Here is a 13836-nt window from a genome sequence, read left to right as displayed (position 1 = left end):
CCACTGATCACAAGTAACTGAAACCAAGGAAAGTTAAACTGAAGAGAAGTGAACCTCCTGTAATCTAAGGTCATTAACATGGAAAAGTCAAGAAAGACCAAAAGAAGAAAGGAGACATTGCTAGCTATGATTTGCTTCACAACATGCACAACCAGTTTCAGGAACAACAAAGAAATACTGTGGGGTGGGTGACAAAGTCTGCTAAGGAAGTGAGCACAGCCGTGAACAGCAGTCCGGCCTCGGGCATCCCTGCACTAGTGTCTACCAAGCCGGGAGCCTCACACTGCTGGGGCTAGTGTCTACCAAGCCGGGAGCCTCACACTGCTGGGGCTAGTGTCTACCAAGCCGGGAGCCTCACACTGCTGGGGCAGGTGGGCGCCGCTGCCTCCGTCAACATTCCCACTTTCACACATGCAGGAGGTTCTGAAGTGCCAAGACACACACTCAGTCACACCGCCAGAGAAAGGCAGTGAAAACAAACTAAATAGCTACATAAAAACACAACATACCAATGGGACAAGAATTTAACAATCTAACCTGTGCACTGCAGTTACATCACCTTCAGCCTGATAAGCATCAGGCTTACCTAAGAAAGCAAAACAAAAAGAAGTGCCTTGAGAAACAGATTAACCAAGTTGAAAACAAGTGTCAACTTTGGCCTGCCAGGAGGGTTCCCATTAAGAATTTAAGAATCTGCAAAGGTTAAGAACAGTGGCTGGGGTGGGGAGGACAGAAATAACAATGGGTGGTACGTATAATCTCCCCCTCCAATCAAACAGAGGAAGGTACTAGTATAACCCCACAGCTTTTACACATCACTGAACCAGGTCAACAGGTCATTGAGCAAAACTAAAGACGACAGCAAATTCTCATTTACATGTGGATGGTTAGTATAACCGTCCATCTCAAGTGGCAAAACTGCACGCACAGATCTGCCCCCAAAGACCTGTCTTCACAACTGGAGCTCTGACGCTCTTTGTTAAAAACTGTTTGCATTTTCCCAGAGGAAACAGGCCCTCTTGCCTAGCTAACATTTCTCATTCAAAATTCCTTGCACCGTGCTTCAGGTTCATTCATTCATTCACTGTTCCAAGTGCAGGATCAAACCCTGAGGATGAGACAGATATGCCAGCCCCTCCTCCACATAAACCGGCAACAAACTTACCAGTAAAGGCAACACTGAAAGCAGCTAAGTAAATAGAAAACTCACCGCAGGGGACAAGTGCCTGCAGATAAGGACAGAGTGCTCCAAGGGAGTATGCAGAGGAAGGCAGCTTTGGGAGAACGCTTCAGAACTGTGCAGGACAGGGCGGTAGAGGTAGAGGAAGCAAGAGTGAGTACTCAGGAGAAACAAAAGGAATGGAAGGAGGTTTAATGGCAGCCAAAATAAAGCCAGTGTGGCTTGAACCTAGAAAAGTCAAGTGGGGGAAGTTGCAAGCGGACTTACTCAGCATTTTGGTCTCCATGCTGAGACAGTGAAAACCCACTGACAGGTTCCAAGCCTGTGAGCTGTGGAGACTGCTGCAGGTCTAAGTTACTGTCCTCCAAAGAATCCTTCCAAAATCTATACACACAGATGTAACGCAGCCTTCCTTAACGAGTCCTTCGCCTACACTACGCAACTAATGAAAACAAACAAACAAAAAATAACAAAGCTTCAGGTTGACTTCTACTTCAAGGGAGAAGGCAGACAGGTGAAAACCAGTAGCTGGAGCCAGCACCGTGGCAAACCATGCTAAAGCCACTGCCTGTGTGCCAGCATCCCATATGGGCAGTAACAGCACCTGGCTGAATCCCAGTTCCTCTGCTTCTCATCCACCTAAACGCGGGAGAAAACAGCTTCAGATGGCTCAAGTGCTTGAGCCCATGCCATCCACGTGGGAGACTGGGTGAAGTTCCTGGCTCCTGACTTCAACCTGACCACTGCAGCCACCTGGGGAGGGAACCATGGTTAACTCCACCTTTCAAATAAATCAATCAGTCTTTCAATCTAAAAACAGAACAAAACAAAAAAGTAGTTTAAACAAGTAGCAGCCACGTGAATATTTAAGTGACCAATGAATTTAAGACCATAAGAGGGTTCTTCCAGGGCCCAGTGCAATGGCTAAATGGATAAATCCTCACCTTGCAAACGCAGGGATCCCATATAAATGCTGGTTCGTATGCTGGTTGCTGCGTTTCCCTTCTAGCCCCCCGCTTGTGGCCTAGGAAAGCAGTAGAGGATGGCCCAACGCCTTGGCACCCTGCACCCACACGGAGGCCCAGAGGAAGCTCCTGGTTTCAGATCAGCCATTGCAGTCACCAGGGAGTGAACCAGCAGATGAAGGATATTTCTGTCTCTCCTTTTCTCCCTAAATCTGATCTACCTTTCCAATAAAATAAATGAATCTTAAAATTAAAGAAGATACTTCCACAAAAGTTTGTGGAAAATTGATTTTTTTTAAAAGAAAAGTACTTTGGCGCAACTGATTTAAATCCATGCGCAGCTTTTCATAATATGCCACTTGACATGAGGGTCCAGAAGACACCGAGAACAAATACTGTCTTACAAATAACTTTCAAATACACTTCTCACTTAAAACTACACGGCTGTCACCATGTCAGTACAAGCACAACTTAGTGACCACGTCCTATTATTCCAAAGCCTGAGACCACGGATTCCAAAGTCCACACGGATTTCCACGTCTCCTGGCTGGTCCTTCCTCGCACACGCTGCCCCGGCAGCAAAGTGACTTCCTTCGCGTCTTTTTTATTTTTTTGTCCTTACCTCGCTTTGTTAAAAATTAAATGTCTCCTAATCTGGAGGACTCCCCCCACCCCCACCCCAAGAGGGGCCGAGGTTTGAAGGGCTGCCAGGAAGCCGCGACGCCTGACCCTAACTTTCCCGCCCTGCCCTCCCAAACTCCCGGGGGCTGGCGGAGCCTCCCCTGCGCCCCGCTACGGGCAGCGGCCTCCGCACCACAGCCCGGAACGAGGGCAGGCCCTCCGGGCCGGAGTCGCAGCCACCACTCCTTTTCCCTTCCCCTCGGGCAGAGGCGGGAGGACCGAGACGGGAAACGAGGAGGGCCCGGGAGCAGCGGCGTTACCTGCGGCCGGAGCCCGGCTGAGGAGACCGCGAGCGACGGGGAAGACGCGGGCAGCCCGCGGGAAGCCGTCTCCGCGCAGCCACGGGGGGCAGGTCGGCTGCGGGAAGCCGTCCTCGTGCTCTGGCCCCGCAACGCCGCCAGCCCGCCCCGCAGGGAACATAAAGCGCCCGGCCCGCTCCGCTGCGTCACGCGCACCGCCAACGCAGCTCCCCGCGCCATTGGTGGTCCCGGCGGCCGTCAGGCTCCGCCCCGGCCCCGGCCCGCCCCTCGAGGGCCTGGCGATGGCCGGGGGCCGGACAGGGGAGCCGGACAGCGGGGAGCCGGACAGCGGGGAGCCGGGCTGTGGGGCCGGACAGCGGGGAGCCGGACAGCGGGGAGCCGGACAGCGGGGAGCCGGGCTGTGGGGCCGGACAGGGGAGCCGGACAGCGGGGAGCTGGGCTGTGGGGCCGGACAGCGGGGAGCCGGACAGGGGAGCCGGACAGCGGGGAGCCCGGCCCGCAGCGACCTGGGAGGCCAGAGCGCGACCCCGGCCATCGACTGTGCCGCCAGTGTGGGAGTGAAACAACTTCCTGCAACTCCACAGCGGGGCCCTGCGCGCTCGAGTGGGGCCAGGGCTGTCCAGCCCTACTGTGACTGGGGTCACTGCCGTTGGACCACGTGGGAATGAAAGAGGGAGGCGCTAGCCCGGAAAGAGACTTACTTCAGGCGATGCTTCAGGCTCTTTTAAATTGCATTTCAGCCGAGTTCCCGCTAAAGCGGACAGAGGAAATGAACCACCACGGGACTATTAAGTCACTTTAAAAGGTCGTGTCGGGGGTGGGGGGCTAGGGTGTGATTCTTATAGGTGAGATGCAACAGTTCATTTTGTGGATTTTTGCAAGAGCAAAGGCGTAGGTGAATTTAGCGTAAAGGTGGGTGAAAGCGGGGAAAGGATCTGTGCAGTCGCCCAGCCTGGCGCAGCCAAGCTCACCTGGCCAACCTCGTGGTTGTTCCAGGTCAGGATGTGCTGAGCAGAATGATGACCTTTGCTGCGACTGGCTATTGCCTGGGGACTTGTAACAAGGCAGCTCTGTCACAATCCGGATCTTTTCTTGGGTCCCCACTGCCTTTGGGCTTCACCTCTGGTTCTCACCAGTTAAGGAGCAGTGGGGATTGTTTCTGCTTGGTGCAGGTTAGCCACCTGAGGTACATACACCACCTGGCCAGCCCGTTATTGTCGCATCTGTTCATTCAGGAAATATCGGTGGTGTTCTTTTGGCGCTGAGCTACAACAGGTGATGAAACAGGAAGCCCCTGCGCTCTTAAGTTTCTCATGGAAAACAAGAAAATACTTGCATGGGCCAACGTAGTGGTTCAGCACGTTAACAGCTGCCGCCTGAGTCCCGTGCACATTTGAGTTCCAGCTGCTCCATTCCTGACCTGCCGCTGCTGATGTACATGCGAAGGCGGCAGGGAAAGTTGGACCAAATACTTGGGCACCTGCCACCCTGATAGGAGACTCTGAAGAAGTTCCTGACTCTTGGCTTCCCTGGTCTTTTGCCCATTTGGAAAGTGAACCGGCAGATGGAAGATCTCTTGTAGGGTTGAAAACAAAATGGAATAAACATGGCTCATTGCTACGAAGAAACTGAGCTTGCAGGTTAGCACCAATGGTCTTCAATTCTCATGAATCGAGACCTAAGTCTGATTACCTCACCAGTGGCTCCAAGGCCCAACTTCTGGTTATCTCACAGGTGGCTCCAAGTAATAAGTAAGTGGTTACTTTAATGGCTGGACCAGAGAAGAGCCAGGCATGAGCTGTCCAGCCGAGATAAGTACGGAATGTGTGGTATTTCCCCTCACCTTGCAGGCTATTGTGGATTGCCCCTTTTCAAGCTAATGTGGATTGCCCCTATAAAAACCCTGTGAATGTGTTGTCCGAGGCCACACTCTGGTCTCGGCCGGCCGGTCAGATGGTTGCCCGGTCGGTTTCCTTGCCTCTCATTTATAATAAAACTTTGTTGTGACTGTCACTGGTGAATGTAACATTCTGTTTTAGTGGTCCAGTGGGTGCAACACTCTGATTCTCTGTAACACTGCCTTTCAAATAAAAGTCAAAAATATTAAGTGAAAATGAATGTAGATAGTGGCAGGTGTTTAAAGCAAAATGAAACTGTGGCCAGGACAAGATGCACAGAAATAGCACAATTTTGAAGGGTCCCTGGGACTTCATCATAATAATAAAGTGGTGCAGGCAGATTTAGGATGTAGATTCCACAGAATAGTTAATGAGGTGACAACAAAGTGATCTGACCTTCCGGGGTGATCTAAGACCTACAGAAGGAGGAGAGGCCAGGCCAGCGTCAGGGAGGAAGAGCATTCGAGAAGGCTGAGAAGGCTGGTGGGCGTGCCATGGAGGTCAGAGAAGTAAATAGTAATGTTGTTGTGAAGTGCAAACCAAGGATAAGCCTGAGTTTGGGGAGTTTTTAAGATCAACCTGTTTTCTTGAGAATGACTTGAAGGGGGAGCAGACATGGAATGAGAAGAAGTCAGAAAACACTAGCAAGTAATTGGACAAGTCCATGAAGTAGATCGCGGTCACTGTGGAACTGGAAGCTGAAAGACTTCAGAATACTTCCCCGAGATGCGGATGTGCACAAAGGTCATTCCTGAGGTGACAGCTAGGTTGTTTCCCTGAGCAGCTGGGAGATAGCACTATCATTTAGTGCAAGGACCAAGACCAGATAGCATGACTCCAAGGGCCTCTGACCAGATCCCTAGCCCCTCCCTGCACTAGCCTGAACATCTCACATCACTCAATCCTTGGGCTCAAGCCTTGGTTAAATGGCAATGTTGGCTTCTTCATATTCCAAAACACACGTGTACTAACTTGCACTAGAAGCTAGGAATAGAAAGGTGATTGAGATTATCTACTGGGGCGATAGTTAACTAAACCATGTCAAACCAAGGTTCTTCCCCTCAGGATATAGTGGGGGCAGGCTTAGTGCTGGTCAGCTGGCTGCTGAAGGAGAGAGAAGGGAGAATGGAGGAAAGCTGACTCAACTCAGCTTTCTGAACCGGTGGGAGTTCAGCTGTCAGGAGAGAGAGGGACATTCTAAGCAACGGGAAAAACCAGGTGGAAGGCATCATGACAAGAAGGAGCCGGAACCGGCTCAGCGACGTGGAAGCAATCATGTCCCGGTGAAGTGTGCGTGTCCCATCTCCTGCAAAAAGGCACAAGATAAAACTGTCCGAAGGGAAGTTTGTAGACCAGGGCTGAGACTTTGTGTTTCAGAGGCTCGGAGACAGTGTGGAGCCAGTGAAGGCTGCTGAGTGGCAGGGCGTCGTGGTTTAACAGACTGTGCAGCAGGAGGCCTAGTGATTGCCAGCAGTCATGTGGAAATGCAGGTGAGAGGTGATGAAGGCCTCAGCTAACTTGGTTGCCAGTGAAATGGACATATTTAAGAAACAGGCACATTGGAGGAGCTATTGAAAAGGACAGTTGGTAGAATTAATTTTTCGATGTAGGGTTTTTATGAAATGAGGGGCTGGGCGGCTTGAGTGAGTGCTGACTGGGGCAAGACAATGTATCCTGGAGAAGAAGCAAGAATTAGACTTTATGTGGGTGGATATTTAAGCTGCATGAGTCCACCTTGCATTGCGACCCGAAGAAACTAAACAAGCAGGGGTTTTGGTTTTGCTTTTGTAATAACAGCTTTCACATTGTGTTCTCCTTACATTAATAAGCATCCTTGCTGCAGAAAATGAAGTCAAATGCAGACGAGGATACAGGTGAAAGTTGCATGGTGTCCTACCTGGAGACACGGCTGGGTATTGATGGGAAAGAGGAAGATGACAATGGCTTCAGCCTAGAGACAGAACTGCCCTGTCAGAAGGCTCCAAATAGGGAACAAACCAGGTTTGAAAACACAAACACTTGGCTTCATCAGAAGGTCACATCTCATCTGCCTTAATGATGCCATGCGGGAGATACATATTTAGCCTATCCCAAGTCTGAATAGTTCTGCCATTGGCATTCAGCCATTGGGAAAACAGGACTATTTGGAGTTAGGGTTTTATAATTGACAAAGAGAATGAGGCAAGGGTGTAAGCCAATCCGTAAGACTATTGTGTTCTTGAAAACTCTTGAAGAGCTGGAATCCTACCTTGCTTCGGTATTCCCAGAACACCCAGCACAATACCTAAGGGTCAACTGATAAAATGGGCAGAATGAACACAGCCAGCTGACAGCATGAGGTCCTGGTGTTTGGGTCTATCTCAAAGACAATAGGGATCAGATGCAAGTTCATTCCTTGTCTTGGTGGTAGACATCTTGCAAGATACATCATCACCTGATTTCCTACCGACAGAAACCTCTGTCCCAATTAAGTAGGCTGCCTGCTTGAGTCCATGGGTTTTCTCTAGCTCTGAACGGCCAAGTACACTCTAGACAGTGTCACAAGGTAATCATAGTTCAAGACATGTACACAAGTGAGGAAACTTCATCAAGAGATGCTGACTCACCACTGCTGCGTGGTGAGTGAGTGCCCTGTGACTGCCCCTTGTAAGAATGGGAGAGTGTCCACTTGGCTGTGCTAATGAACTCGTGTCTTCCACCATGACTCCTAGGGCCAGGCTCCCAGGACTCTTTCTCCAAAAGCCAGAGACTCATTTCCTCTCATAGGCCAAGGTGGATTTTTTTAATTCCATGAAAAAAGGAATTTGGTCATTCGCTACATAAGTAACACAAGACTGTAATACAAGCATTCAGCCGGGGGTTAAGAGCCTGCCGCTGACTAGTGGAGGTGGAGTGTCTGAGCACAGCTTCCTCCCGACACCAACCCCAGGAGCCCATGAGGATGGCTCAAACAATTGGGGTCCTGCCACCCATGCGGGAGATCTGGGTTGACTTCCCGGCTCCTGGTCCTGGTACCAGGAGTGAACTAGTAGGGAAAAACTACCTCTCTCTCTCTCTCAACCTCTCTGGCTTCCAAATACTTTTTTTTTTTTAGATAAAAATTTCAAGCAATTTATGAAATTATACAGAAAGAAAATAAAAATCACCAGAAAGCACTCTGAAATAACAAGCTTTTATTATTTGGTGACCTTCCTTTCATACAAATATTTGTCCATGTAGATACAGAACTATTGGATGTTCTCACTTTGGGATTTTTACATTTGTGAATCCTTGCTGATAGGTCTGTCTATTGTTTCGGGTTCACAGCGAAGTGAAGCGGAATGTACAGGATGCTGGCACACTCCCGGCCCCACTCCTGCACAGCCTCTCATCAGCAGCTCTCTGCAGTGGTAACTGTTACAGCTGATGGAGCTGCACTGACTCATCCCTGGGGCTCAACGCCAGAATTCCCATCCGCTCACCTTGGTGTTGGGATTGTTTTATGTTTTGTTACATTTTGTTTTGCTTTGATGACCCATGGTTCTTCTTGAAGTAATTAATTTATTGCCTGCTAAGAAAAACAGAACTTGATTTCCTTTGGCCCAAGTTTATCTTCCTCAGTTTAAAGGGCATCGCTAATCATTTTACTATACTTTGATTGTCATTGCATGCACTCCAATTACAATCCTTCTAACTGTTCACTTAAAAAAAATTAAAGATTTGTTTATTTTTATTGGAAAAGCAGATATACAGAGAGAAAGACACTCTGGTGGTTCACTCTCCAAGTGGCCACAATGGCCAGAGCTGAGCCAATCAAAAACCAGAAGCCAGGAGTTTATACCGGGTCTCCCACACAGGTACAGGGTCCAAAGGCTTTAGGCCATCCTCTGCTGCTTTCCCAGGCACATGCAAGGTGAGGATTTAGCCATCAGGACATTGTGCCAGGCCCCATGTTCCTAAATCTATATACTATAGACTCTCTTTTGTTCTTTCTGACTAATCTGTCTTGACTGTAATGATATCTTTATGTAATTATGTTTCCTATTTTAAGGTTTTTTGTAATTGGAAGAAGAGATTTACAGAGAGGAGAGAGACATCTTCTATACACTGGTTCACTCTCCAAATGGCTGCGATGGTTGGAGTTGAGCCCACCTGAGTCCAGAAGCCAGGAGCTTCCTCCAGGTCTCCCATATGAATGCAGGGTCCCAAGGCTTTGGGCTATCCAGGGAGCTGGATGGGAAATTGAGCAACCAGGACATGAACCAGAACCCTTATGGGATCCTGGCTCTTGCAAAATGAACCATCTTTCCAGGCTGAGCAATTTTGTTCTTGTTAAGATTCAGATGATTGGGCCTGGCGCAGTAGCCTAGCAGCTAAAGTCCTTGCCTTGAACGCCCCGGGATTTCATATGGGCGCCGGTTCTAATCCCAGCAGCTCCACTTCCCATCCAGCTCCCTGCTTGTGGCCTGGGAAAGCAGTCGAGGACGGCCCAAAGCCTTGGGACCCTGTACCCATGTGGGAAACCCGGAAGAGGCTTCAGGCTCCTGACTTTGGATCAGCGCAGCACTGACTGTTGAGGTCACTTGGGGAGTGAATCATCGGATGGAAGGTCTTCCTCTGTTTTTCCTCTTCTCTGCATATATCTGACTTTGCAATAAAAATAAATGAATATTTTTTAAATAAGTATACTCAGTTATTGAATAGAAATAGAGACAAAGAGAGAAGGGAAGAAGCTTCTTCACAAACCGGCGTCCATATGGGATCCCAGCATCCAGGAATATCTTCAAATACACATACAGGAAAGATTAAAGCACAAATGCTTTGTAAAACAGTCTATTGCAGAGCCAAAATTTGAATGCACAATTGGAATTAAATATTTACTGCATGAGCTCAACAGTAGACTTTGACTGGCAGAGGAAAGAATAGAGTTTATGTAATCCAAAAAACAAGGAAATTGATTTAAAAATGAACAGAACCTTAGAAAAACGTGGGATATCACGTGCATCAACATACATAATGGAAGCACCAGAAAAAGGCACACAAAGTATTGAAGGAAATAATGGTTGAAAATGTCCCAGATTTAAGAAAAAATCAACCTAGATTTCCAAAAACCTCATGAATTCCAAGTAGGTTAAAATCAAGAATATTCATACCTAGATTCATCACAGCAAAAATGTTGTAAACCTAAAATAGACAATCTTGAATCAAGCAATGTTTCAGGAACCCAGCACCTGGCAAGATGGTTCAGTGGCTAAATCCTTGCCTTGCGTGTGACGTGCTCGGATCCCATATGGACGCCGGTTTGTGTCCAGGTTGCTCCGCTCCCCATCCACTTCCCTGTTTGTGGCCTGGGAAGCAGTAGAGGGCGGCCCAAGGCCTAGGCACCCTTGTACCCGTGTTGGAGAGTAGAAAAAACTTCTGGCTTCTGGCTCCTGGCTTTGGATCAGCTCAACTCCAGCTCTTGAGGAATGAAGCAGCGGATGGAAGATCTTTCTCTCTGTCTCTCCTTCTCTCTGTAAATGGAGTAAGATTAAATTAATAAAAATTGATTCTGTCATATATATTTTTTACTGAGAATGCCCATGAAAATGTTTACAATAGAAACACTTTAACAGCAGCAAAGCATTTGGCACAGCAGTGAGGACACCACTTGCGCTGTCCACTGGGTTGAATTCCCAGCTCTGCTCTGAATTCCAGCTACCTGACTATGCGTGTGTGTGGAAGCAACAGGTGCTGTCTCAAGTTCCTGGATCCCTACCAGCTGTGTGCGAGGCCTGGCTGGAGTTCTCCGTTCCTGGCCTTGGTATGCCCTGTTCTGGCCAGCAGCTCCCAAGGTTTATTATTCCTCTAGACAAGTATTGAAAAAAAAAGTCAGATTATGATAGCCAGGCCCCAGAAATGGGCAACGTGATGTCCCCTGAGCTGCTTGTGCAGGAATGTGATAGTGAACAAGTGTGGGGCTGTGGCTTCTCTGCTGCCTCGCTCTATGATCAGCCCGGACCAGCTGGAGCATCTGGCACAGTGGTCGAGAAGTTGGCTTGGGATTCCTGCCTCTGCTAGCTTCACGCCCCGGCTCTAATGCCAGTTCTCTGCTAATGCACTCTCTAAGTGGCAACAAGGGAAAGGCTCGAGCAGTTGGGTTCTGCCTATGTAGCAGATGTTTTAGAAGGTGTTAGAAGGCAACACACAGGACAGAAAGTCAGTTTCTCTTTCTTTCTCTCCCCCCCTCTCCTCTCTCTCTTCCTTCCTGCACAGCAAAATAAAAGAAAATGTAAAAGTTGACCAATGTAACTACATTAAAAAACATATCATAATCAACAGTGCTTGGAAAACAAGCACTTCATTACTGACCTGCAGACTCCTAGTAAGGCGTTGATTCTAAGCACCTCCGTGAAAGAGGTCCAGTGCCCATCTTCTCTTTCTGCAGACTCATGGATTTCCAGAGGTTTAATGTTTTCCAGTTTATTAAAATCATTTTGTCACAGAGTGTTCGTAGCAGTTTTATTTTTAATATTTCAGAATTGTAACAATCTGAATCTCTATCAACAAAAAATAAATAAAATGCAGTGGATCTGCACAATGAAAATGTGCAGATCTGTAAAAGAAACAAAGTAGTGACACATGTACAGCATGGATAAACACGCTGAGTGAAATATTTAAACAGGCAGGTCCTTTGATACGAAGACTGGCAGTGCTTAGGGAATTGGAGGGAAGTGCAGTGACTGGTCAAAGATGCAGTTTCTTTGGGGGTGTTGGAAATGCCCTAAAAATGATTGTGGTTGTAGCTGTACCATTCTGTGGGCATACGTCGGTCACCCCTTTCCTCCCGCCTCGTGGTGTGGACATGCGTGTATGTTTCAACAGCGTAAGACCTTGCCTTGGCCCACCCCTGATACACGGCGTTTCTTATTGCTCTGCCTCTTGCTTTGATCTCGCTGTATGCCTTTTTAACAGCTGGTTCTTATGCCAGGGTTTTTCCAAGGAAATTCATTTTAATTTTTTGCCTCTTAATTTTTAAGCAAAAAAAAAAAAAAATAAGACATCTATTAAAATAATATTTCTGACCAAGAGAACAAGACTGTTTTATTCAGTAGTTGTGTCTCTCAAATCCTGTAACAGCCAGAACAGGGCATACCAAAGCCAGGAACGGAGAACTCCAGCCAGGCCTCGCACACAGCTGGTAGGGATCCAGGAACTTGAGACAGCACCTGTTGCTTCCACACACACGCATAGTCAGGTAGCTGGAATTCAGAGCAGAGCTGGGAATTCAACCCAGTGGACAGCGCAAGTGGTGTCCTCACTGCTGTGCCAAATGCTTTGCTGCTGTTAAAGTGTTTCTATTGTAAACATTTTCATGGGCATTCTCAGTAAAAAATATATATGACAGAATCAATTTTTATTAATTTAATTTTACTCATTTGGTAATTATTTTAAATAGAACACAAATAATGAGGATTTTAGTGATAATAACCGAACTACTGATTGTGTTGAAATGGTGGCAACATAAAGGCAACAGAAAGAATATATGATGATACATGAATTACATATATTTTTATTTTATTCCCATCCAAGCATCACAGGATCTTCAGCCAAAACTTTAGACGTATGCCATGCAAATTTTTTTTTCATTTTTGACATTTCTCAACTCTCTCAGTCACAGAAAAACTGTAGCTTCCCACAAGCCTTTCCATGTGTTGGTGTGAAGGTTTATGTGTTGAGATGTACTTAATTTGGTAATCTGCTTGTTCTGCCTTATGTTCCAGTTACCTGAGAAACGAATCCATAGGTGACTTCGTTACACTTGCACAAACCTAACTATGCAGCCCACCTCGCCCTTTGGCCGTATTATAGTCTTACGGCTCCACTGTCTTATATGCAGTCTGGCATCAGCCATGACATCACCACGTCTCTGCTTCGTACTCCCAGGAACGCACACGTGACGCCATAAGAACTCCTGCAGAACAGGGGGTGGGCCATTCGTCCTTGCCCTCTCTGTGCACTGTCTAAGGCAGTGGCGGTGGGTACTTCATAACTAAGCTTTGTTGTTGTTGTTTTGGTCTATTTGTAAAGCTTTGAATTTCATTCACTCATGCGTACAATAAGTAGGAGGTGTGTTCCAGGAGATCTCTTCCAGGTGGTAGATTGAAGAAATCCAATAGGCAAGAGTCGCAAGTGTTGAAACTCAAGTCTTTTGTCCCTAGAACTGATAAAGTGTGTGCAATGGAAAACAAGTCGACCCAGCCTCTGTCACTGATGGGTATCCTTTGGCACAATGAGCCGTTGTGTGGGCAGAGGTGAGAGGCTCAGTGGCTCCATGATGGATTGATTAATGTGTGTCAATGAGGCACAGGGCACTTGGAAAACTATATGCAATGATGGAAGTAAGACAGGTTTATTTATTTTAAGGCAGGAATGAATGTGAAGAAATTTATTGTAAGTTTCTCAGGGAAGAAAAAAGGATTTACATTTACAACTTCCAGTCTTTAAAATATTCTCACCCCCTCCTTACCACGCCAGCCCCTGAAGAGTTACACTGCCCATACCAATGGCCTCTGAGCCTCGCAGAGCTTCTTAAAACATTGAAAGTCTAGGGCCTGGTGCAACGGCTCAATTTGCTCATCCCCTTCTTTAAGCGCCGGATCCCATATGGGTGCTGGTTCATGTCCTGGTTGCTCCACTTGCTTTCCGGCTCTCTGCTTGTTGCCTGGGAGGGCAGTGGAGGACGGTCCAAAGCCTTGCGACCCTGCACCCGTGGAGGAGACCCTGTACCCGTGGAGGAGACCCTGTACCCGTGGAGGAGCTCCTGGCTTCACATCAGATCAGCTCCAGCCGTTACTGCCATTTAGGGAGTGAATCTGCGGATGGCAGATCTT

The 13836-nt window shown here is 47.7% G+C and overlaps 1 protein-coding gene across 1 annotated transcript in view; it reads right to left on the bottom strand.

Annotated features, from left to right (window-relative positions):
- Positions 1 to 4126, bottom strand: part of SOAT1 (sterol O-acyltransferase 1) — a 50809-nt gene extending 46683 nt beyond the window's left edge. The window contains exon 1 of the mRNA XM_058660730.1: positions 4058 to 4126. The gene's annotated coding sequence lies outside the window, so the exon portion shown is untranslated. The remainder of the gene's footprint in view (positions 1 to 4057) is intronic.
- Between the last annotated feature and the right edge of the window lie 9710 nt (positions 4127 to 13836).

The sequence above is a fragment of the Ochotona princeps genome, chromosome 2 (assembly GCF_030435755.1).
Source record: "Ochotona princeps isolate mOchPri1 chromosome 2, mOchPri1.hap1, whole genome shotgun sequence".
Classification (NCBI taxonomy): Eukaryota; Metazoa; Chordata; class Mammalia; order Lagomorpha; family Ochotonidae; genus Ochotona; species Ochotona princeps.
This window is presented reverse-complemented; position numbering and strand designations above follow the sequence as displayed.